This window comes from Polypterus senegalus, chromosome 16 (genome assembly GCF_016835505.1).
Source record: "Polypterus senegalus isolate Bchr_013 chromosome 16, ASM1683550v1, whole genome shotgun sequence".
NCBI lineage: Eukaryota > Metazoa > Chordata > Cladistia > Polypteriformes > Polypteridae > Polypterus > Polypterus senegalus.
This window is the reverse complement of record NC_053169.1, coordinates 28770324-28797503: the sequence shown is the minus strand read 5'-3', so window position 1 is coordinate 28797503 and position 27180 is coordinate 28770324. Positions and strand designations below refer to the sequence as shown.

Here is a 27180-nt window from a genome sequence, read left to right as displayed (position 1 = left end):
GCCTGGAGTTCCTTAAGGCTCTGGATGTTGTAGGACTGTCTTGGTTGACACGTCTCTGCAACATCGCATGGACATCGGGACAGTGCCTCTGGATTGGCAGACCGGGGTGGTGGTCCCCCTCTTTAAAAAGGGGGACCGGAGGGTGTGTTCCAACTATAGAGGGATCACACCTCAGCCTCCCTGGAAAAGTCTATTGGGGTTCTGGAGAGGAGGGTCCGTCGGATAGTCAACCTGGATTCAGGAGGAACAGTGTGGTTTTCGTCCTGGTCGCGAACAGTGGACCAGCTCTTCACCCTTAGCAGAGTCCTGGAGGTGCATGGGAGTTTGCCCGACCGGTCTACATGTGTTTTGTGGACTTGGAAAAGGAATTCGACCGTGTCCCTCGGGGAATCCTGTGGGGGTGCTCGGGAGTATGGGGTACGGACCCCTGATAAGAGCTGTTCGGTCTCTGTACAACCGGTGTCAGAGCTTGGTCCGCATTGCCGCAGTAAGTCGAGCCCGCTTCCAGTGAGAGTTGGACTCCGCCAGGGCTGCCCTTTGTCACCGATTCTGTTCATAACTTTTATGGACAGAATTTCAAGGCGCAGCCAGGGTGTTGAAGGGGTCCGGTTTGGTGGACTCAGGATTGGGTCACTGCTTTTTGCAGATGATGTTGTCCTGTTTGCTTCATCAGGCCGTGATCTTCAGCTCTCTCTGGATCGGTTCGCAGCTGAGTGTTTAGCGGCTGGGATGAGAATCAGCACCTCCAAATCCGAGCATGGTCCTCAGCCGGAAAAGGGTGGAGTGCCCTCTCATGGTTGGGGGAGAGATCCTGCCCCAAGTGGAGGAGTTCAAGTATCTCGGGTCTTGTTCACGAGTGAGGGAAGAATGGAGCGTGAGATTGACAGGCGGATCGGTGCGGCATCCGCAGTGATGCGGGCTCTGCATCGGTCTGTCGTGGTGAAAAAGGAGCGGAGCCGTAAGGCAAAGCTCTCAATTTACCAGTCGATCTACCTTCCTACCCTCACCTATGGTCATGAGCTATGGGTAGTGACCGAAAGAACGAGATCGCGAATACAAGCGGCTGAAATGAGTTTCCTCCGCAGGGTGTCTGGGCTTTCCCTTAAAGATAGGGTGAGAAGCTCAGTCATCCGGGAGGGGCTCAGAGTAGAGCCGCTGCTCCTCCGCATCGAGAGGAGTCAGATGAGGTGGCTCGGGCATCTGATCAGGATGCCTCCTGGACGCCTCCCTGGTGAGGTGTTCCGGGCACGTACAACCGGGAGGAGGCCCCGGGGAAGACCCAGGACACGCTGGAGGGACTATGTCTCCCGGCTGGCCTGGGAACGCCTTGGGATTCTCCCGGAAGAGCTGGAAGAAGTGGCCGGGGAGAGGGAAGTCTGGGCCTCTCTGCTTAAGCTGCTGCCCCCGCGACCCGACCTCGGATAAGCGGAAGAGGATGGATAGATGGATGGATGGATAGTTAAATTTTACTATAGCCAGTTTGCACTTTCTGGATGGATTCAGAAAACAAAACCTGAGGAATGACACTTTGCTTAAGTAATTAAAGTAGTGGTCCAGTTAAAAGCAAAATAGGTTGGAGCCCCAGGACTGAACTTAAGAACCATTGAAATGGGACAATCTGCCATAATTAACCATAAGCAGATCCCACGTCACCATAACCTTACATTCAGGCATGCAAGTCACATCATGCCATGGTGTCAATTCAAGACTCCATATCAGTTATTACATACTTTAATTAAAAGGCACATCCTTAAATGTCAAATATATTGTTAGATTATATTGATTATGGACTCTGGACTAAATGCCATGTTCAGGATTGTTTTTTGCTTTAGGTTCCAGAATCCTGCTACCCAGAACTGGATTAAGCAAGTTTGACACTGAATACAGTATATATAGTATACTCTACATATCATATATACACATAGTATGCAGTCCTACTTGTTTTCATGTGACTTAATCGTGTTTAATGCTTTAAAGTAGTTCCTACAACTAAGAATGCTTTAGCTTTTGACTTCAATAAACTTAGATGTAATATAAATGGAAGGAAATCAGCAAGGAATTCAGAAGCGCTGTTGGTAAAAAATAAGCATTCTTGTTTCTGATTGATCTGACTTTAAATAAGAAAGACACTAAAAGTACATTATCACCAATTTTATTTTTTTTTCCTCATAAGAAATGTATTGTTCTCATCCTCCCCCAGCTGCCAAAGTCTTAATTTTGCTGTAAATAACCATTCCTGTGATGGACTGATGCTCTTTCTAGACTTGCTCCTCACCATGTATTACACCATGTATTATATATACACTCACTGAAGAAAATATCAGCAACTTCAGTTAGTGTTCACATCAAACAACAGAATTTGGAGTAAATGTAATCTAAGTGATTTCAACTGTGCTCATTGGGGCCAGATGGGGTGGTTTGTGTATTTCTATAACTGTTGATCTCCTGGGATTTTCATTCACAAAAGTCTCTAGAGTTTACTCAGAATGGTGTCAAAATCAAAACGTATCCAGTGAGCTGCAGTTCTGTAGACATAAATATTTTGTTTATGAGATGGGTCAGAGGAGAATGGCCACAGTGGTTCAGGTTGACAGAAAGGCTGTGATAACTCGGATGACCACTCCGTACAACTGTACTGAGCAGTAAATCATCTCGGAAAGCACATGTCGAAACTTACAGTAGATGACCTAAAACAGCAAGAAAACCTTCTCAGGTTCCACTCCTGTCAACCAAGAACAGAAAATGGGCACAAGCTCACTAAAACAGGACAGATGAAGACTGGGAAGACATAGTCTGGTCTGATAAATCTCAGCATCTGCTATGACACACAGATGGCAGTGTCACAATATAGCAGCAATAGCATGAATTCACATACCCAATCTGCCTTGTGTCAACAGTCCAGACTAGTGGTGTTGCTGAAATGGTGTGGGAAATATTTTCTTGGTACATTTTGGATGTCTCAATATAAATCAATCATTGGCCTATTTGAATATTGTTGCTGAGCATGTACAACCCCTTGTAGCATCTACAGTGCATCCGGAAAGTATTCACAGCGCATCACTTTTTCCACATTTTGTTATGTTACAGCCTTATTCCAAAATGGATTAAATTCGTTTTTTTTCCTCAGAATTCTACACACAACACCCCATAGTGACAACGTGAAAAAAGTTTGAGGTTTTTGCACATTTATTAAAAATAAAAAAACTGAAAAATCACATGTACATAAGTATTCACAGCCTTTGCTCAATACTTTGTCGATGCACCTTTGGCAGTAATTACAGCCGCAAGTCTTTTTGAATATGATGCCACAAGCTTGGCACACCTATCCTTGGCCAGTTTCAACCATTCCTCTCTGCAGCACCTCTCAAGCTCCATCAGGTTGGATGGGAAGCGTCGGTGCACAGCCATTTTAAGATCTCTCCAGAGATGTTCAATCGGATTCAAGTCTGGGCTCTAGCTGGGCCACTCAAGGACATTCACAGAGTTGTCCTGAAGCTACTACTTTGATATCTTAGCTGTGTGCTTAGGGTCATTGTCCTGCTGAAAGATGAACCGTCACCCCAGTCTGAGGTCAGGAGCGTTCTGGTGCAGGTTTATTCTAGGAAGTCTCTGTACATTGCTGCAGTCATCTTTCCCTTTATCCTGACTAGTCTCCCAGTTCCTGCCGCTGAAAAACATCACCACAGCATGATGCTGCCACCACCATGCTTCACTTTAGGGATGGTATTGGCCTGGTGATGAGCGGTGCCTGGTTTCCTCCAAACGCGACGCCTGGCATTCACACCAAAGAGTTCAATCTTTGTCTCATCAGACCAGACAATTTTGTTTCTCATGGTCTGAGAGTCCTTCAGGTGCCTTTTGGCAAACTCCAGGTGCATGTGCCTTTTATTAAGGAGTGGCTTCCGTCTGGCCACTCTACTATACAGGCCTGATTGGTGGATTGCTGCAGAGATGGTTGTCCTTCTGGAAGGTTCTCCTCTCTCCACAGAGGACCTCTGGAGCTCTGACAGAGTGATCATCGGGTTCTTGGTCACCACCCTGACTAAGGCCCTTCTCTCCCGATCGCTCAGTTTAGATGGCCGGCCAGCTCTAGGAAGACACCTGGTGGTTTCGAACTTCTTCCATGATGGAGGCCACTGTGCTTATTGGGACCTTCAAAGCAGCAGAAATTTTTCTGTAACCTTCCTCCAATTTGTGCCTCGAGACAATCCTGTCTCGGAGGTCTACAGACAATTCCTTTAACTTCATGCTTGGTTTGTGCTCTGACATGAACTGTCAACTGTGGGACCTTATATAGACAGGTGTGTGCCTTTCCAAATCATGTCCAATCAACTGAATTTACCACAGATGGACTCCAATTAAGCTGCAGAAACATCTCAATGATGATCAGGAGAAACAGGATGCACCTGAGCTCAATTTTGAGCTTCATGGCAAAGGCTGTGAATACTTACAGTATGTATTTCTCAGTTTTTTTATTTTTAATAAATGTGCAAAAACCTCAAGTAAACTTTTTTCACGTTGTCACTATGGGGTGTTGTGTGTAGAATTCCGAGGAAAAAATGAATTTAATCCATTTTGGAATAAGGCTGTAACATAACAAAATGTGGAAAAAGTGATGCGCTGTGAATACTTTCCAGATTTACTGTATTTCACCATCTTCTATTAGTTACTTCCAGCATGGTAATGCACCCTGTCACAAAGCAAAAGTTGTCTCAAACTGGTTTCATGAATATTACAATGATTTCAGTGTTCTTCAGTGGCCTTCCCAGTCACTAGATCTGAATCCAGCGAATCCAGAGATTCTCAGCATGAATGTGTAGCTGATAAATCTGCAGAAGTTACATGATGGAGCCATGTGAACATGCAGCAGAATCCCAAAGCATTGTTTGAAACATTTTGTGGAATCCATGCCACAAAGAATTCAAGCTATTCTGAGAGAAAAACTAGGCCCTACCCTGCATCGGTATGGTGGCCCTGATAATAGGCCCAGTGCATGTACACTGTATATCATTCTCAGACCTGCAAATTCTCCAGGATTGCAGTATTGCAACCTTACATCCCCAGTGTCGCTATGATAGGTGGATCTCCATGACCCTGAACTAAATTAAGGTGTTGTATCATGTATGTGTGTGTGTATGTTTAAATTAGTATTGGAGGTCCATTCTTTTGCACACCTACTTTCTGCTATTAGGTAGAAATACAGTAAATGTGATTTATAAAATGTTGTTTGATAGATCAGCTCCTAAGTAGTCTATAAATTGTATTTACCACATGGAGTATCTTCTTCATTTTAATTTTCTAAACTTGAAATTTAATGTGGCAGAGCTTCAAAAGAGTGCCTTCCAGTCATAGTTCAAGCTAAGTTAAAATATCTGGATACAATGCAGTAGTTTAGCTTAAAACTAGAATCATCATTTCCCAGTTTCAGTAGCCACATTTATTCATCCTTCTATTTCCTGTACCCACTTTTGAGTCAAAAACGACAGAAATAGCAGCTTATCTACAGTAGATGAGAGTGTGCAAGAAAGCAGGAACCTGGCTTAGCGGGAGTGACAGTAATCAGTGTGCACTCTCATTCACAACAAAGCCTTTAGAAAAAGGATTGGACAGCAGGGAGCTACTAATGACCGGTGGTACCACTTCATAAAAGCAGAGCTCTGGAAGAGTTTTTATGTCGGACCTTGGAATGATGCGCATACAAAGAGCCTTTCATCAGTATTCTGAGGACAATGTTTCCTCACACAGGTCTGCCAAGAATAGGACCCAGCGGTCACAAGTCCACTGTAGGGCACATGTATGTAAGTCGCATACTACCAAGAAGAGTGTTAATTTAGTGTCATCAATCAGCATGACTGCATCTTCTCTAGACCGTGCCATGAAAACAGAATCCATCTGTCTAGTTCTGGCAGCATCAGATGCAACCCAGGAAACAAACCCATAACTGAGCAGCTATCCATCACAATGCACATTAATGCACACAGTCACACTTGTTTTTATCAGGACTGTAAGAGCCAATCCCAAACAGTTAATGTTAATATTAAATTCAAATAAGTGCTTAATTAGAATAGAATGTACTTTTTACAAAGCTACGTAGATAATGAAGAATTCTCTTTTATCCTCTAATTATCGTGTTAATGGAACTGCTATATTTCTGAAGCAATAACAGAATAATCTTGGATAGATAGAAGCATCGACTGTTAGGTTGTTAACTTGCAAATGAAATGGTACTGAGGCATGCAATTTTCTCAACATACTGTATATGTATGTCACATTTAAAATGTTCTAAAATATGTGACTAAAAGAAGATGAACAGAAACTTACATGAAACATAAATAAAACATTTAAACTCCAAACACGGGTATTATAACCAATAAGGTATTTTTTGTACGTATTATCAATTTTTCTCGTCATTTTTGTGTGAACTATTGTTGATTTGAATTTCACTAAAACTTTGAAAATTTTTGGTATATTCATCATACCCAATGCTCGATCCTTTCCAGTAGAGTGCGGAGTTTTGGAAACATTGGAAAATGCAGCTACATGAACATTTATGGTCAGTGTTTAATATGATACACTCATCTTTGGGATATGGTAGGAAAACCGGAGCACACCTGGAGAAAACCTTACACAAAAACAAGAACATGCTAACTCCACACAGAAAGTGACCAGACTGAGAAACAGGGAAAGAAAAATCAATACTAACATGGAAAAAGACCCCAACACATGCAGAAGGGTCAGTTATGAAACTGGAGTCCAGGATATGGGAGGCAGCAGGACTACCGTATCTGTTGTGTCACTACATCACCTTGATTCCTCACATTAAAAGTTCTAATTCTTAGCAGTCTATCCTTAGAAAATGAAGGAATACAAACATAAGTAGATGCAAAACTAAAAATTACAAGATCAGAACCAAGCCTTGGGATCACTAATGTGCATTAACCCCTGATTTTGAACACCCTGATAGTCAGCCTTCTATGGACCACCAGGGGGTGAACCGCTCCCCAAACCCCGACACAGACAAACTGAGACATAAGTCTTTCCCAATAACACCCGTTTTATTCAGGTGGGGAAGCATTTTTCTTTTGCTCCCCACTACACAACACAGTACAAAGCACCAAATAACACATAATCCTTTCTTCTTTCTCTCTCTCTCCCCCTCCCGACTCTGGCTCATCGACTGGTGCTGAGGCGGCTCCTTTTATAGTGCACCCAGAAATGTTTCAGGTGTTTCTTGCCCATCTTCCAGCTGTACTTCCAGGTTTGGCAGAAGTGGTTCCTCCAATGACTCGACTGCACCTGTAGCACCCCCTGGCAGCACCCACAGAGCCCAATAGGGCTGCTCCAAACTACAACTCCCAGCATGCCCTGTGGGGGTCCATGGTGCTGTAGCAACACAGGAGGGCTGCCCCCTAGTGTCTTGGAGATGATACTGACTCCAACCTGGGCTTTCCCTTGGTCCTTCCACCTAGCTGGCGTCCCAGCCAGGTAATGGCCCTAGCTAACCATCAAACTTCATAAAACAAAGAGTTTATATTGCTGCCAATTTTTGAAGGAGATAAGGACGAATGGCATTAGAAATCAGCTTCATTAGAAACTCACTTGACAAAAACGGACAGCTTAACGCAAATGCTGAGGCTTTTATGAAAAAATTTATGCATACTAGAAAAAGAAAGTAAGTCAGTCAGTCAGTCAGTCATTAGCCAACCTGCTATATCCTAACACAGGGTCACGGGGGTCTGCTGGAGCCAATCCCAGACAACACAGAGTGCAAGGCAGGAACAAATCCCTGGGCAAGGTGCCAGCCCACCACAGTAAGAAAAAGAAAGTTCTCAAAAAATACAAATTTGAGTGATGTGATGCGGAGTTCCTTCTGCGATCCTTCAAAGTAAATTTTACTTATCTTTAAATAAATGCTTTACTTATTTAGACAAAGTATTATAGTATTCAACAAAAAGCTGAATGGACATCACCAAACATACATAGTAAGACAGGCAGCAAGAATAACAGCAGGCAATTCCACACATCAGTGATGATAAACTGTTTATCACCATCCAGTAGTTTATAAATCAGAAAGGGATTAGACATTTATAAATATAGCAATACTTTAAAACAAAAAAGTCTTAGTTCAATAGTTAGCAGAGATTTTAGAAGGCACTGAATATGTCCAGCCAAATTAAATTGATTTTCTTCATACAGGCACACTCAGAATGGGCTCACGATATAAGTACATCCTGTGAAATAATTCATTCTTAATTGGGTAACAAAATAGGAATTTTCCTCTCCTGGCGTGCAGCTGCCCTCTAATTTAAGGAACATTCTCAGGCCCCTCAGCCTAATCTGCCTGGCGTGTTCTCTTCATATTAGGACTGATTAGAAATGACTGCCAGCAGAGGCTGCTATATCTTATCTGAGACTGATGTCAGGACAAGAGAGGAATCCAAATTAAGGAGAACAATGACAATAAAATACATTCTGTATAGCACCTTTCTGCAGTAAACACCACACAAAGGTGCTTTCCATATGCAATCCAATAGTGTAGGTGTTTGAATGAATAAAATTTACATTTAGAGCACAGGTTATGAGAGCTGCTTAGGGTTACATAACGTGTCAGTTTTGCTGGATGACCTTGTAGTTTGCCCCCTAGACCTTCCAGCTCTGCTTCTTGAAAATAATTATAAAATAAATAATAACAATGGAAACCATTTTGTCAAATAGCTAAGCCAAGGTGGTGTGTTTGGCAATACATCAGGGTTTATGTTAGCCATACATGATAAACACGACAAACTACAGTAAATGCATTTTTAATGGCACTAATATTACAGACAGTGCATGTAGATATTGGCATAAGGAACAAGAAATGATCCAGCCGATCACATCAGGTCGTAAACTACTGACAAGAGACACAATCAGATGGCAAACATTAGACATCAAGAACTGACACAACAACTTAAACCAGTCAACACCTACACCCAGGCCCACCACAGTACTAGAAAATGACACACATAAAGAGGTACACCAAGACAGACCAAACTATCCACCATTACAGGTCAGATGTGACTCTGGCAGACAATCCAAATAAAATACAGAAGTACACGGAACTCACAGAAGAAAAACAACATTTGTGGAGAACGGACAAGGTGATCATTGTGCTCATTGTTATCTCCACCTCTGGTGTCATCCCACACACTCTCTACAAAAGCCTGCTGACATTAAATAAAAGCCAATACACAAACATAAAACTACTGAAAGCAGTCATTTTATATACATGTCACACAGTGAACAAATTGCTTACCTCAAACACAATCCCCTTAAACATAAAACTCCCCTACTAGACCTGATATAGCTGGTTGCAACAGGACTATGCTAAAATATTTTTTTAATAATAATCTCAATAATAAAATTAATAATAGTGGACTGGTCTTATTTGAATGCTTGATTCCTGCCTTTCGACCGATGCTACCAGCTTCTGCTGCTATAGCCCTAAAATTACATTACATTACATTTATTTGGCTGATGTCTTTATCCAAGGCGACTTACAACATTTATGATACAATTGGTTCCATTTCTTTTGGTTTTCCAATTGGAGCACAGACATGTCAAGTGACTTGCACAGGGTCATTGGACTGAATAGGACTCAAAATGGATGGATGGATGGATGACAGCAATAATGAGAGCAGCTCAAAACATTAATGGAGAGATTAATACGTGTTTATTTCTTCCATTTCGTTTGTTTATTATTCTTTTAAACCACATGAATAATGTAAATACTTGAACATATTGCCCCATATTATTATTATTATTATTATATAGTTGACGTTAATATTGTTTTGGTCTAAATACTGTTAAAAGTCATCTTGAAAAGTGTTTCAATATGTATTTATGTAAACAACAATTAAAAAATTATATTAGCCAACCCATCCTGAAGAAAGTGAGAAAGTTTAAACCGAAACTCCCTCACTGCATTTTGCTTTTAAGGACTTGCTTTAATGATGTTTGTTTTTCTTATCGTCTTAAATGAAACGCTGCGTACTGCGCACTTAATGATTAATAGAACTAATACGGCACTTACTGTTATGCTGAGCTGGAGTTAAACATCTCCTAATGCAGATCCGCGCCTCACTAAAAGTAAAGCCTAACTAAGGCGCTCCTCGCTGTCAGCACACAGCCCGGCTAAGCGTGTCCGGCGCGGAGCTGCGCTTTTTGCGTATCGTGCCCGTCTGATACGAGAGTGAAGTGAAGGATCCACGCGGGTGTCATTCGGCCAAATTCTACGTAAACGGCCAGTGACCGTCCAGTTTCCACTTTGTTTATTTAACCTTGTGTGGTCATCTGTTTTCATTTAACACAATGAGCAGGGTATTCCTCAGCTTGAGCGCAGACCACTCTTAACGCAATGAAAATGAACAACAAAAGACGTTTGATGATTGTTTTCTGCTAGTAATCATTTTTGGACGTAACAGGGTAAATAACGTTAATTAAAACCGTGTATCGTTTTTGCAGGAGATTTTAAGAAGACGGCAGAAGGGCGGTATGTTGTGAACACGCTGTTTTTTGCTGGAAGGTCGCGTTGATTCGGAATTTACCCGTCAGCATGGGCAGCAATAAAGGAACCTTCTCTGGACGGAAGCCATCCAAAGCAGAACACAGCCTCGCATATTCCCTTTCAAAGTCTTATTGAGGCAATAAAACAATTAAAGGATCAACGATTGTGAGGTAAACCTGGCAAATTAAAAAAAGAGCCAGGCGGACACTGAGCAAACCTTGCATACTTTAATCGAACCCACGTCTCTGGGTCTGTCAAGCACTCGCTAATCACTGAGCCACCCACACAGAAAGCATAGTCACTATAAATGGTATAACGCTGTGTAAAATATGAGCCAGCCTAGGTCTGGATTGAACGTTATTAATGTAAACGAATATTCTGCAGAGCCATTATATATCATGTAAACGAGTGCATTAAACTAAAATCATTCATCCCCCCTTCTCCTAACCCGCTTATCCAATAATTAAATATTTAATTGAGCAGTTCAGTAAAACCAACGGATCTGGCAAATACCAACGGTAAAGGGATCCCAAGCGCTTCAGTTAAACGTAAACTTTTAACAGAAGTGCTAGCAAATCTGCTTTTAGGTATAATTTGAACCTTCGTGTGTTTTGCTTCTTTAATGATCTAAATGATCTGCACAATGGCTATGCAGCAACACATAATTTTTACTATAGCAATTCCTCATTTTACCGCTGTGAATGGCAATTTCGGAACGGTTTTAAGGGTGACATATACTACTCATTTTATAGTAAACCACATGCACCAAAGAAGACCAACGGTATAACATGCAAAACATGATGTAGCTGATTCCCGTTTCCCATCTCTAAAAAGGTGGAGGACAAACACTTAAGAGTATTCGGATTCAAATTTTTGTAAGCATCGAATATTATAAATAAACACAAGATTATTTGTGTTTCTTTTCCAGAACACCATTCCTTGACAAAATCATAACTTCCCTACAATATTCTTACTTTGCTATTCATGACAAAACGATCTTGCAATGCTCGAATACTAAAGCTGTCACGCACACTCACTCTGTTATGAGCACATATATATTTTTTCAACAACATAAACGGATCGGCAGTAAGCACACCGTAATCTCACTTACCTTACAGTTTGTTTTGCCCAAGTAGACGCTGAAGATGTAGAAGTGAATAAAACCAAAGCAAGCAGCTTCTCGCACGACCAAGTCCTTCCAGCGGTAACATCCACTTGACTCTTTAAGGAAAGCCGGACACAACTCTAGCTCGTGTCCCCGAAAGGACCTTCCAGACGCACCTTTCCTGTGTTCTCCCCCCCGTGTCAGTTCGTATTCCTCCTCACTGCTACTGATCATCCCACCACCACAGGAATGTCCAAGAGCGCAAGGGAAACGCTGCTCCGGTGAAGCGCCCTTGATTGGCCACCTTCCCGCTGACGTCGCAAGTAGGAGTCTCACCAATTCAAAATAAGAAGAGGATTCTCTTGCTGATGACCGACTGTTTAATGATTCTCAGGTAAGAATCGGCAGCGAGAGAGGGCTCGAGGGAGATGCCGTGTCTCAGTGATTGTTCTTTGTGAATGAGATTCACCATAATGACTGCTGGAGAGAGCGATCCGACTGAATTGTGAGTGGTTATGCCCTGGAATAATACAATAAGTATCCATTGTGAGCGCTAAATGAATTGTTTTAGTAGTCTCAGAGCGGGGGGATGTTGGTTGGGAATTCGTTTGGAATAATCATCATAATCCACTTGTGGGGTAGCCCTGAATCAGGTCCAAGTGGGCACTTGGCGAAGGATATTCCAGTACGCGGTGCCAGCTCACAGTCAATTTAGATCTGTCTGGATTTGGGATGTGGGAGAATGACCGGGCAAATACCCTCACAGAAGCGGAGAGAGCTAAAAAAAAAAGTCTACAAAAAGAGCGACCGGCTCGGGTCTGTGAATCTGCAGTACTAGCCCCCGAGGCGTTCCGTTTAAATAAACGAGGGCACAGTGCGCAACCGCCTTTCTCCTGGTCAGGATCGCGTTCACATTTGCTTTTTGCCTGAATTCACTGAAAATGTTTCACGATATACAACTTGTGGATTCTTTACCTTAAGAAATTATTATTATTAAAAATTTCACATTTTGCATTAAATAACGGATTGTGCAGCTCCTGTGAAATAACTACAGTAAGACCTTCTGAGCCGTAGTGCAAACATATCATAATCTTCCTTTATGTGAAGTTACAATCCAATCATAAAAACGATGACCATCATCGTCGTCAAGCATATAAACTACATAAAGGGGCAACCGCCTAACGAAGAGGAATGAAAAATCAAAAAAGAGATCTCCTTAATATCTTTTTGGTTTATCCTAGACAACAATGAGTTCAGAATGAAATTAAATGGAGATATTTTCTTTTGTCTCATTCTTCTCAGATTTTTCTCCTGAGAAGGAATACCCAGTATTCTAACAAGTGTCTCCTCCTGAGTTTCAGCAAAAATCTCAGAAAAAGTCACAGAGTGGACTCAGATTTTCCAAGTAGTGTATTGACATATTTTTCTTGCAATTTGAAAGCATTTGTAATATGTGCTTAGTAATATATTATGACACATATGGGCAGAGGTTTGTTGTAATAAAACCCTTTACTATGATTACAAAATTGCAGTCTTTGGTTCTGAGTAATATTGTTAGTTTCTCTAACATATTTTGCTGTGGCCCACTTAGGTCATACTCATTCTTGGAAAAAAGGGCACACATTGTGGCATATTAGTTAGGTCTTCGAACCCAGAGGTTTTGGGTTCAAATCCCACTGCTGACACCACTGTGTGACCGCAAGAAAATCAATTCAGCTGTCTGTGCTCCACGCGGAAAAACAAAAGAAATGTAACTGATCATAGCTCAATGTTGGAATTCACCTTAGGCATCAATCCAATATTAAACAAAAAAATATGAAGTCTGGTAAAAGATTTAAACAGGATAAGAAGGAGACCTCACAAAACCTAATGCTTTTCAAACCAAATTCTCAGTTTTGATTCTTTTAACCTCAGTTGTATCTCCTTTTTGTCTGAGCTATTTCTCCTAAGGAATTTTAGGAGCAATATGACAAAGTTGATTCTTAAATTAAACATAAATGAGAATCTCTTTTAAGTCTCATGAACCATCAAAGATCAGCCATTGAGCAGTAAAACTTTCTTCTGGGAAACCTAAGTAGCTGCTAGCCAATGTAAAGAGTAGGCAGACACTTTACTGGGAGAGCTTCAGCACGAGAACTTGTGCATCCACCCTGCCCAATTTACCCCAAGGTGAGAAAGAAGGCAAAAAGGCCCTCAGCCCCCCAAATTTTTCCAGTCTTGTGACCCCATTTCTGCTACAGTTCCAAATGTAAATAATGTCATAAACACCAGAACAATGAGCTAATAAAATACCAGATCTATCAACCCAGTTTTCTCTTACTATAACCAAAATTATACACTAAATGATCAAACATATATTGACACCCTTTCAGATTATTCAGTTGAGGTGTTTCGTTGTTAACTTGTGCATGAAATCAAACACATAGCCATGCAATCTCCGACAAGCATTGGCACTGCAGTGGGTTGCACTGAAGAGCCCAGGGACTTTAAACCTGGCACTGTCATAGGATGCCACCTTTCCCACAAGTCAGTATGTGAAATTTCTGCCCTTTTACATCTACCCCACTCAAATGTAAGTGCTGTTATTGTGAACTGGTAGAAAAACAGCTCAGCCACAAAGTCATAAGACAGACAAACTCACAGTGCGGGGCCACCGAGTGCCGAAGTGCATAGCACACAAAAATCATCTCTCCTCTAGTTCATCACACACCACAGATTTACAGACTTCCTCTGGAACCATCGCCATCATCAGCCAAGCAACTGCACACAATCCTGAGATCACTATGCACAATGTCAAGAGTTTGCTTTAATGGTGTAAAGCGTGCCGCCATTGGACTCTGGTGCAGAGGGCACATGTGATCAGTCAAATTTCACTTTCTGGCAATCTGATGGATAAATCTGAAACTGGTGGAGGCCAGAAGAACGCTACCATCCAGACTGCATCATGCTTAACTGTAAAGTTTGGCAGAGGAAGTATAATGGTCTGGGGCTTTTTTCCAGGTTTGAGCTGGGCCCCAGTGAGAGGTCCAGTTAATGATGCAGCATACAAAGACATTTTAAACAATTGTGTGCATTCATACTTGTGGCAACAGTTTGAGGAAGGCCCTTTCCTGTTCCATCGTGACCATGCCCCTGTGCCACAAAGCCAGGTTCATAAAGACATGAAGTAACTTGAGTAGCCTGCATGGAGCCCTCAACATACTGAACACCTTTGGGATGAATTGGAACACTTATTGTGAGCCAGGTCATTCTCGTCCAACATCAGTACCTGACCTCGCAAATGCCCTTTGGCCAATTGGGCACAAGTTCCCACAAACACTCTTCAAAATCTCATGGGATGCCCACTCAGAAGAGTGGAAGCTGTTATAGCCCTAAATGGGAGGTTGTGGGGCAACTCCATATTAATGTTGCCCATTTTAAGAAAAGGTGAGTTAAGAGTGACCAGGGTATTTTTTTTCATATAATCTCCCTAGTTTATTTACGCTACAGTCATTTTGGCAATTTGACTTTCTGTTTTATAATGGCAGCCATTTTGTGATTTTCTCTGTATAGCCACATTATGTTTTTCATTGTTTTTAAGCCCGTTGCCAGTCACATTCTTATGAAACACTGTGTCATCACCTTCGGCCTTGTGAATAGGGAGCATCTTCAGGGTTCTGCTAGGAAGACACCTCCGCCCCAAGTGTGTGAAAGGTTGTGGCAACTAACAACTCCTTCTTTCCCCCAAAAAGAATTCTGTACAAAATACATAATTAATGTAGGTAAGTGTAGGAAAAACAAATTTGTGTTAGAAACTTTGATTTTTTCTTTGACTCTAACTGCACTCTAAATTTCATGTTTAGTTTGGTTTGGTTTGCTGATCATGGTCCCTGAACTCCTACTTGTTAGAGTTTCTGCCTGTGTTCTTTGATCTCCTGGTCCTGTTCCTTCAAATTTAAAAGACAATTACGAGCAACTGCCTGCCATTCAATATTCAATACAACGGTCAGATCTTTGTTTTAATACAAAAGGAAAATCTGTCTATAAAATTAAAAAAAAAGTCAGGGAAGAGATAAGAATATTAAACTTTTTGAGCTGCAGTTTCAATATACACAGTAATTGTGACTGTCCACTTTTAGGTAAAGACAGCCTTACTTAATAATTACTTCTGTTTTGACACATCCTGTAATCAGCAAACAAATTCACCTTACGTTGCATCTTCCAAGTGCATGTTGATAATGCAGAGTTCTAAAAGTTGGCGTAGGACTATTATGTACTGTGACCGGAATTTCCACCCCCTGATTAAGGTAGTAGAGTTTAAAAGTTCCTTTCTTCACTAATGCCATTTACAGCTATAAACCACCTGAATCTTGAAATGTAAGACATCCACTGGTTCAAAAGCACCAGTTTACATTCTCACATTTTAAAGCAAATTCAATTTAACAGTACTGTTTTTTGCATGAAAATTCTGGTGGGGTCACGTAGACCTGGGTTAAAGACACAGTCGGAAGCCTGAGAAGTTATGCATAGGGTGCGTGTTGTTCATTGTGAGTGAGTGAGCAAGTGAGAGATGATTAAGCTCTTACCATCTCCACTTTTTAAATTCCTTGGTCAGAGTATGTGGCGTCAAGAATGCGTGTGTGAGGTTTGCTTTCTGGGCACTACCACTCCAGGACATGAGGGAAGCTGTCACTGATAGTATTATATCTTCTTTCTCCTACAGTCTTAAGCAACCACCCAATGAGGGCAACTGATTCTACCCTTTCTGGTCCATCAACTATAAAGTCAAGATGCTCCCGGCCTCTGTTCACGGAGTGGTGGATCTCAAACTGGAACACATGATACTAATAAAGCATGATATAATGACCCGGCCAAGGGTCATAGTTAGAGAGTGTCCATACAACCACTCCAAGAGGCAAAGAAGGCAGAGGTAGAATTCAAGATATGACAGATGCTGCATTTGAGTGTAATCATGGACAGTCACAGCTCCTTTTCTAGCCCTGTTGTTCTAGTTCCAAAACCCAACAGAAGTTTGCACTTTTGCTATAACTTCCATCAGTTGAATCAACTCTACAGCGTTAATGCCTATCCCTTGCGGAGGATAGACGACCTTTTAGAACAGTCGGGTAATTCCCGATACCTCTCCACCCTCAACCTGACCAATGACTATTTTACAAATCTCCCTGAAGGACTCAGCAAAATAGAAGACTGTGTTTAGCACTCCTAGTGGCCACTGGCAGAACCGCATCCTACCCTTTAGGCTGCATGAAGCCACACCAACCTTCCAATGTCTGGTGGACAGACTGTTTTGCCCCCACAATGCTTATAGCGCTGCCTACTTAGATGATGTCATATATTCCAGCACTTGGGAGGAGCACATGCACCATGTCTTGGCTGTCCTCCACACCATCCATGATGACAGTTTATGGATCAACCCTAAAAAATGCTATTTTAGGTTGATCAAAGCAAAATACCTAGGCTATGTGGTTGGGGGAAGATGAGTTAAACCACAGTGGTCCAAAGTTGAGGCCAATCGAGATTAACCCTGGCTGCAAAGCAAAAGGCAAGTCCAAGCCTTCTGGGGTCTTGCTGGCTACTACAGGAGGTTCATAGCGCAAGCGCAAGAAAGGGTTATGCCTTTAATGGAGCTCATGAGGACAAGTGTTTCCAAATGTGGTGACATGGGCTACCCAAAGCAAGGCTGTATTTTGTGACCTAAAAACAATACTTATGTCAGCTCCAGTATTAATTTCTCCTGACTTTTATTTACATTTCCTCCTACAGTATGACTCTTCTGACACCGGCCTTGGCACCTTACTAAACCAAGTTGTCAATGGAGCTTCAGTGACCAGTGTGTTCCATTGGTCAACGACCGTGGCCACCAACAATCTATGATGAATCCTGGCTAGGATCGGCCCACAGAGTTGGATAAAATGAGTACCAATGGTGTTGCTTCAGAGCCCAAATGACCAGTGTGAGTTGGAGCCAGCGCCATAAAGGTGCTAGCAGAGGATAAGGCAAAAAAAGTCATGAGAGCCATGTGGAAGAAGCCATGGATATTATGGTTCAGCCAGTGTTATTGCCTTGGCTTAAATTCATTTTCGATATATTTAATGTTTCTCATATTTATGTTTTCATATTTCATTATTTCTGTTTTTTATTTTCATTTATATAAAATGTTTTTTCTTTCTTCAATTATTTCATTTATTGCTATAATATTTCTATGTATAAATGTAAGCTCTCCTATATCCCTAGTGTATTGTGGGTGGTACCCAGAAGGCGGGGCCACCCTGAAGTCACCACTTCTGAGCTCTGCCATTGGCCATTTAGGTCAGTGTGGAAGACGCTCAGGTCAGTTATGCATTGAATTTGTTTGGCGTTACAGTGAGTATTGTTTTCTGTTTGGAATTACTGGTTTTTGATTATTCTTGCTTTATGTCTTGTATTATTCATTCAGATTTTGTACTAGGACTTTTTGCTGTGCTTTGCCAATTTAATCAACTCCCTTTGCCTCTTTACTTGTTCTTTCAGCTTTTATGTTGTGTTTTGTTTTGTGAATAAACATTTTGATTCTTAAAGATTATTAGGTGGATTGGTCTATGTAAGACAAAGGTTTTAGAGTTTCTTTTAGCATGCAATGCATATTTCTAATATATTTTAAGAGCTAAGCCCTCCTGGGTTTTTATGGCTTGAAACAAGCCATTATAGTTGGGGTTAAGCCTTTTGAGGTGACATCTATTTTAGGCCTGCTTAAAAGGCCTGGCAAGGCATTTCTGGAGCCTTTATCACTATGCTCCTAACTCCAAGTCATGACAGTGGAAGATCAGAATGGTGGCAGCAGTGAATAAAAGTGATGGCCTCCAGTAGAGGGAGAGAGGTTGGTGTGAAAAGGAGACATAAACATAATGAAAGAAGCCTCCAGAAAGCTCCACAAGCAGGCCCAGACCTTCATAAACTGCCTAGCAATGGCTTTACTCCATACCAATAGCTCCCAAATAATACCTGCAGGCTTCAGTGTACCAAGGCCAAAAATGGGAAGCTGCATTTAAAGTCCAAAAACTTGTGAACCCTGGCCTCCTTACTGCAAGGCAGCAACACTACCATTGCACCACCATGTCCCCCACAAAACAAGTATCGTTATAACATGTTTATTTGCACGAATACAGCATGTTGAATTATTGATGTGAATTTATCAATTATTTAGTTTTGCACAATAGCGCCATCTGCTTGGACATGGAAGGCAATGTCAGACTTGCCCTGATTACAGATATCCTACTGCCATCTTCCCATTCATTTTCATAGTCTAGTTTAAAGGGGACAGGAGCGTACCCCTGAAACACTGTGTAGTAGGCAGAAAACATTTGTGAATGGGACAGCAAATTATCACAGAGTACACTTTGTCATATTACTCAGGGCAAATTTAAGAATTACAAATCAGTGTAACAGCATCACTATACACTTTACAATGTGAAAAGAACATTTTATTTCCCTTTTGAATTTCTTCATGAAACTGCTTGGATGATGAAAATGTTGTGTGAATATAAACACCTAAATCCATGTCAAAGGTTCCCCATCTTCTGTTCATAATTCATATTCCTTTTTACCTGTGTGTGTAGCATTTTACACCTTTCTATATTATACTTCATTTTCCAAATGTTTGCCCAGCTTTGAATATTTTTTGCTACTTCCTCAGTATTTGCTGTCTCTCCAGTTTTAGTCTCATCTGTGAATTCCCCATCTACAGAATCAATATCAGTAATTTAAATTAGAAACAAGCAGTGGTCCAAGCACAGGGATTGCACTGATGACTTCAGCTTTCTCTTCTTATCATCACTTTTTGTCTTTGGCCAATTAACCTACTTTAAAGTTTTCAAGAAACTATTTTTGGGATAGTGTTTAGCTACACTACCAGTCAGAAGTTGTAGAACAGCTCGGTTTTTCTTCAACTTTAATCAGTTGAAATGCAACTAAGGACTTAAAATGGTGCAAAGGTAAGCAGTAAACTGCCAAAGATTTCAATTTAAATTGTAGGTCAGCAAAAACTGAAAAAACAAAAATGAAATTTCTGAATATTGCAAATGTCCTTCTTCAGGGAACAACTGATTACAAGCTACAGATGTTCTGCAGCAGCTAAAGTAAATTAAGCCTTGCAAGTTGAAGCAAACAATTTGCACAAGTGTCCCAACTTCTGTTGATTACTTCAAAACTCTCTGTCTGTCTTAAAGCAGAGTTGGAACAAACTGTGCTACTACACCCTCTGAAGTACTACTTGGACAATATTACACTGTAGAAAGTTGTAAATTCCAGTGATAATTGTAAGAAAATAGCAATTAACCAATGAAATGAGAAAAAGAGTATTGTTACCTTTAGAAGTGTAGGCCTTTCATTTAGAGAAATTGCAAAAAAAATTATCAAGGTGTCATTAAGTACGATGGTGTCCTACACAATCCAAAGGCAATTGGAAGAAACTCTGATAGAAAGAAACCTGGCAGACCCAAAGTCACAACCCAATCAGAAGACTCTGAGCATCACCAGCTTGCTTTAAAGGCGCCTCACAGCACAACAGCTTCAAGCTGTTAGAGCAGTCTGAAGATTGGGGCTCTGAAGTGCCCCCTAGTGGTCACACAAGTTAAGTGAATAGATCAGAGTCATACAGAGGGTCAAAGGAAAGGACTTTAACTGTGAAGTTGTGCGTTACAGTCCACTGTCTTATCCACTAGGCCACATTACCTTCACAAGGTTTTCAAGAGCTGACAGTTAATGGCACTACTACAACCACTCAACTTTGTGTTCAGAATTATGAGAAAAACAGAATATCAGATTCAGCATTAGTAGCAAATGTATCAGTTATTTGCTTCTTCTAAGATTGGTAATGAAGGCTGATCATAAAAATAAAATGAGTTAGAATAGATTATTCACTGAATCTGTCTTCTCTTCTTAATCATTAAAAGTCAAAGCATAATCCCTAAAGGAATTCCTAAGCCAATTATAAACTCTTAAAGATGAAGGCTTTACTAACAATTTAAACAGATGTATTCACAAATCTTAACAAAAAGGAAACAGTTATAATTATATGTGGCTTTCAAAAACACACATAACCTGAAGCAGTGCCTCAGTGCAATTCTTTGTTGTATTGATTACATACAGTGCTTTTTTTGTAAACAAAAAGGTGACAGTACACATACATTGCATTTGAACCAAGTGATCTACAGAATTGCAGCAGATGTCACTGCTCTTCTTTTTCTTTCTTCTTTATTCTTTCTGTCATGTCACTTTCTCAATCACTTTGCAATGACAAACACAAAACCACAAGTCACTTAGACAAGGATGCTGCTACCTACATTTTTTTTTCTTTTTAATTTCCAGAACAGACAAGGTCATAAGCTTTCAATTAAGAGTCCCAGAGCTTTTATTGTGACAGAGTTTGCAAAGAATAATCACGTCAACAGAGTTTGTGCTAGATCTTAGCTTAACGTGTGAGCCCCTTCAAAAACTGTCAGAATTAAGCTTGGAATTGCAAGATCGCAACATTGATTTGTACAAAATAACTTTCATCTTTCAACTTTTCAAAGAAAGGCATGAGAATCAAAGTCAATATTATGAGATGGCTGCAACGACTGTGAAAAAGGACCAACAAATCCATTTAGCAATATGAACTAATGTAGTATGTACCAGAACCAGTTAACATAGAAAGCTCAGCAACGGGTAAAAATATTAAAAAATTTGAACAGCAGACAACTGATTATAGAATCATTTAATATGTAGTCCATGCATCGACCAGTTGTCGCAGTCGAGGTGCCATTACACTGTACCAGCATTTACTATCACAAGAAAAGCCCTGATTACACATACTGATAGATAGATAGATAGATAGATAGATAGATAGATAGATAGATAGATAGATAGATAGATAGATAGATAGATAGATAGATAGATACTTTATTAATCCCAAGGGGAAATTCACATACTTAAGCAGCAGCATACTAATAAAAAAAAATATTAAATTATAGAGTGACAAAAATGCAAGTAAAACAGACAATAACTTTGTATAATGTTAATGTTTACCCCGCCGGGTGGAATTGAAGAGTCGCATAGTGTGGGAGAGGAACGATCTTCTGAGTCTGTCAGTGGAGCAGGACGGTGACAGCAGTCTGTTGCTGAAGCTGCTCTTCTGTCTGGAGATGATCCTGTTCAGTGGATGCAGTGGATTCTCCATGATTGACAGGAGACTGCTCAGCGCCCATCGCTCTGCCACGGATGTCAAACTGTCCAGCTCCGTGTCTACAATAGAGCCTGCCTTCCTCACCAGTTTACTTTACACACATTTGTATTTTTAGTACACACAATTCAGGTCGGTTTTTGTGTAACTGTCTGCCTTCAGATATTTCAGTGGGTTTGTCAGTTGTTACTGTTCATAGGAGGCTACCCTGAGTCTGAGGTCTGATGCTACTGGAATAGTCTCTGGTCACTGGTACACTGAATTTAGATTAAGTAAATGGATAAACTGTAGGATGAATGAATAAATTTCTCACCAACTATGTGACTAGTATGTCACATTTTTCAAGTTTTCGGCAAAATGAGAAAATGATGTCACCCCTATAATTAACGATCTCTAGATTTCATTTTTCCTGAGCTTCACGTACACAAAATTGTTCTTTTCATGAATCAACAACACCTGTCATTTATATCATGCAGTCACAGCATTTAAATCACATGATTGTAATCCGATGTTTTCATTGGTGGCCGGTCTTTCCTCATTGGTCAGTGGAGTTGCTAGGTTTTTGTCTTGCAGTATGTAAAATACTGTGTACATACTAGCTTTTTCCACCATATTATGACTGAAATGAAGACATATTCGGCCATCACCACTACCTTATAACTTTAGGAAAGAGACAGTAACTCCAAAAACTAAAAAAACTAAATTTTGAACAAAAATGGCAGTTACTGGATTTTTCCATTGCCTGTGAGATTTTGTTTTCTCCATAAAGGCCTCATACTATTATACAAGCTTTGTTTTTCTAAATAGTGTTTGAAAACTAAGGAAAATACAGCTAAGCAATTTTCCAAACATGAAAAGGGCTCTTCAGTCAATCCAGCCAATTTATTTAAATAATTGGTCAACAGGGCAACAGACAAAATGAGAGAACAAGAACAAAAAAGAAGAAGGAGCGATCACTCATTAAAAGTTTAGCTTGACAAGTATTTGTTGAAATGGATGACTCTGTTGAGCGATGTGAAGGAAAAAGAACCAATGGCTGTTGTGGAGGTTCCTGGCTGTGGCTATATTCAAGTCTGCTGACTTTCTAGCTAGCAGGTGAGAAAGACGTGAAGGCCAGAGAGCAACACACCGATAGGAGGATCTATAATGTTAACGGTATCTGTATAGTGGGTAAGAAGCCCAGTGAGGGACGGGACATCACAATATGGTGGCAGCAGTGGGATGAATCAGCAGCAGTAGTGGGATGAATCAGCGGCAGTGGGAGAGAGAAGAGAACAGAACAGCATGATTCGGATTTGTGTTAGAATCTCGCCCCATGAATGGAGGACTGTGGGAAAACAAGGGGATGACAGACTTGAATAGAAGTTTAGCTGTTTTCACTCTGTGTATGTTCATTTGTCCTGTGGTTTTGTTTATACAGTTTTTAAGAGGGGAAGAGCAGGAGGATTTTAGTGTGTTGTTATATAACAGTGCTGCGTTCAATAGCCCCACACCTTTGGTTTCCAGATTCGTCATATATCGGGCGAATGAATCATCCCCACCACGCAAAGTGGAAGTTTATGGGTTAGGGTTGGGGTGTGTTATAATTCGAGCCTGGGGATGTTTTAATGGATTAATTTGTTACTGATTTTAATGTTTTTTAAACAAGGCCTGATGGCTTAATTTGAACTGGTTAGTGATGTTCGTGTGAATATGTGCACTAGCCCGATTGTAGTTAATTACAGGAGAAGCCTGTTAATTAACTGGCACCAGCCAGAGTTAAGGGTGAATAAAAGAGAGGTGAGTTAGTGTTAGAAAGAGCAACAAGGGGACCTAGTAAATGAAACAATGGGAATCGGAAAAAGAAAAGAGCAATCGCCCATCAGAAATTTGGCTTGATGATTATTCAGTGTTCAAAAAACAGGACAGGCAGTCTGTTTGATGCTAAAAGGAAGTTGGACCGGTGGCTCTTGGGAGGTTCCAGGGAGTGTCTAAGTTCAAGTGTGCAGACTTTCTAGCAAGCAGACTGGAATGCAGAGAGGCCATAAGACTAACAGACTGCGCTTAATTAAGTGAGTTCTCATAGAAGCAACTGGGAAAGTTCCCCCATAGTATGAGGTGACAGTGTGTTTTCTGGTTTTGAAATGAGAGGAATAGTGTCTACATTTTTTTAATGAAAACCAAGTAGAGAGAACATAGCCTTAGTAGGTTACTGTGATGTCTGCTACAACAGCTATAGACAGAGCATACTACATCTTCGTGGTCCCTTCCTCATACACTGACATGTAGGACCTCATTACTCTTTTAGTGCTTTTTCTGACACCTCCACTTGGCTTATTTTAAACTGATGTTGGGGGTGAGCCTGAAAACTCTTTGCCAACAGGGAAGCCATTCACATCTCATTCTATTAAACTATGAGGACTTTAATTCTGTCTAGTAGTTAGACTTCCTCCAGAGTCCCTAGCAGTAAAGAGAAAGGACTTTTTTGTCTAATAATAAAGAATAATAAACAATGCAGATTTATTTTACACCGCATATGTCTTCCCACATAGCCAGTCAAAATATTCAAATTGTATCTTATGAATGTTACTTTTATTAACTGGCTTCTGTTTTACTTCATCAATTGAGTCTGTTAACCTTGTATTTACCTACCACTGTCATGAAACAGTTGTTCCTATGCTTCATTTTCAGTAAGAATATTCCAAAAATGCAAATATATATTTCATTTATTAGATTTGTTTAACAAAACTGCAAACAGAGTTCAACAGATGCATGGAAGTTACATAAATATTGCTGTTTAGAATGGATTGAAAGAATCCTATAATTATGGATTAATTTTTATGTTTCAGATTTTGAACCAGCTGAGCTCTGGGATTATCATCTCTTTTCATTTCTATTTGTCCACCTACAGAGAAAAGCATGTACCTGAGGAATTACACGGTGCTGTATTACTCTTCAGTGCGTGGTGCAGCAGTGAATTAGAGAATATCAACGAGGGAGAGTTTCTAAAGCTCTTTTCAGAAACAACAGCAGATAAGAAATCATCAACATAATAGCCGTGGCAAGTTACTGGTCCACTTTTAAGCACCATTTGAGAAAATTTCTTACATAACTATGGACATCTGAATACAGCACACTGAAATATCACCTGTTCTTTGTTTTGTATATGAATATGAATATAGATAACATCTGGATTTAATTGTAAATGTCTTCATTATATTTGAAAAAAATATATTATGTGTTTCTTAACTAAATTTATTTTCATCCACTTTTATTTACTCATACATGCATTGGTTTGATCTTTATAGATTAACATTAACATTATATACAGAATGTCTGTTTGGTACTCATCATGCAAAAATGGCTGAATTGATTTTTGTGAAATTTGCAGTAGCAGTAACAACAACAGCAACATTTATTTCTATAGCACATTTTCACAAAAAAAATCAATCATTTTCTAACCCAGTTAGTTGTGAACGGCATTATAGGGGACTGCTGGAGCCTATCCCAGCCATCATAGGGCACAAGTTGGGAACAAACTCTGGCCATGGTGCCAGTCTATCGCAGGATAAACACAATTTAGTACCACCATTCCATTTAACCTGCATGTCTTTAGACTGTGGGAGTAAATCAGAGCACCCAGAGGGTGCCACACAGACATGGCGAGAACAGGCATATTCCACACAGGGAGGACCCCGGAGGCAAACCCTGTTCTCCTTACTGTGAGGCAGCAGCGCTACCACTGCACTGCCAATGTGGCTTAAAGTGCTTTATAACATGTCAAAGAAGAAGTTGCAAGAAAAAAATGAATTACAAATAGATAAGAAAAATAAAGATTAAATGAAATGACTAGCAGTAATAGGAGTACCGTCAGGGGTGCAGAGTACAGTATGTTTGTGGTGCATTTGTGCATGATGGTTCACTTCAGAGCCTGGACTACCAAATCTGGATATTTACCATCTTGAAGTTTAATGGCAGCCATGAATTTCCAATCCCACAGAAATGAAAAACTCAAAAAGAGATCTTCCTTAATATCCTTTTGGTTTTCTCCTGGATGATAATGATAATTGGAAAGAAATAAAATGGAGACTTTTTTTTGTCACAGACTTTTCAGATCTTTCTCCTGAAAAGTGTATCCCCATAATCTCACCAGTGTCTCCTATTGAGTTTCAGCGGAGATCTCAGCAAAGTCAGACGATGGGCTCAGATCCTCTAAGTGGAGTCTTGACATTTTTTTTGCAGTATAAAAGTATTTGCATTGCATGCTCAGAAATATGTGGTGAAATATATAGGAGTTAGTTAATAAAACACTTTGCTAGAATTACAAAACTGTAGTCCTTGCTACTGATTAATACCATTAGTTGCTCTAATTTATATTGCTGTGCTCCAGTGAGATCAGACAGTGCGGCATAGCAGTTAAGACTTGACTGAACTTCAAACCCTGAGCTTGTCGGTTCAGATCCTGCTACTGACACTCTGTGGCCACATGCAAGTCACTTCACCAGCCTGTGCTTCAATTGGAAAAAGAAAAGGAATGTAATCGATTTGTATCTCAAATGTTGGAAGCTTTCTTGGATAAAGACATCAGTCCACTAGTAAGTAAAATATAGGAAGTCTTGAAAGTGACAGGACTAGAAAGAGATCTCATAAAATATAACACGCTTTTCAAGCCAAAGTTCCAATTTTGACTCCTATTACCTCAGTTGTACCTCATGTCTCTTTTTTATCTAAAGCTATTTGTCCTAACAAATTTTAGGAGAAACATCTGTAACAAAGGTGACTTTTAAATTAAACATAAATGAGAATCTCTTAAGCAATCAAAGATCAACATTAAAGCAGTAACATGTCCCTATGGGAATGTTTTATGATGCACAAATTAACACAAATCTTGATTAATAGATCAAGATCTTTAGATCAGAAAAAAGGAACTAGCCCTCACTTACAGTAGCCATTAAACACCGTACATATGTATTTAATTTTTTTTTTTTTTTTTTTTTATTTTATTAATTTTATTACAATCAATACATAGCAATCACATTTTTACAAAAAAAAAAAAAAAGAATTATGCTAAGAACAGATCAATCCCCACCCTTGAGAGAGAGAGCAAGCCAAACGGTGTAAAATTTAAGGCTTTTAAAAATACCTAAATCAACAAATTCTCTGTACTTTATAAACTTATTTCAAAATATTACTGATTAGATCCTGCCATGTTTTGAAAAAGTCTGCACAGATCCTCTAACTGAGTATTTGATTTTTTCCAATTTTAAATAATATAACACATCAGTTTCCCACTGACTTAAAAGAGGAGAGTTTGGGTTCTTCCAGTTTATCAGAATAAGTCTGCGTGCCAAAGTG

At 40.2% G+C, this 27180-nt stretch overlaps 1 protein-coding gene across 2 annotated transcripts in view; it reads right to left on the bottom strand.

The window, feature by feature from the left end:
• The window catches only part of LOC120516780 (muscarinic acetylcholine receptor M3-like), a 510502-nt gene extending 498472 nt beyond the window's left edge, over positions 1–12030 (bottom strand). For both annotated transcript variants that reach the window (XM_039738717.1, XM_039738719.1), the window contains exon 1: positions 11655–12030. The gene's annotated coding sequence lies outside the window, so the exon portion shown is untranslated. The remainder of the gene's footprint in view (positions 1–11654) is intronic.
• Between the last annotated feature and the right edge of the window lie 15150 nt (positions 12031–27180).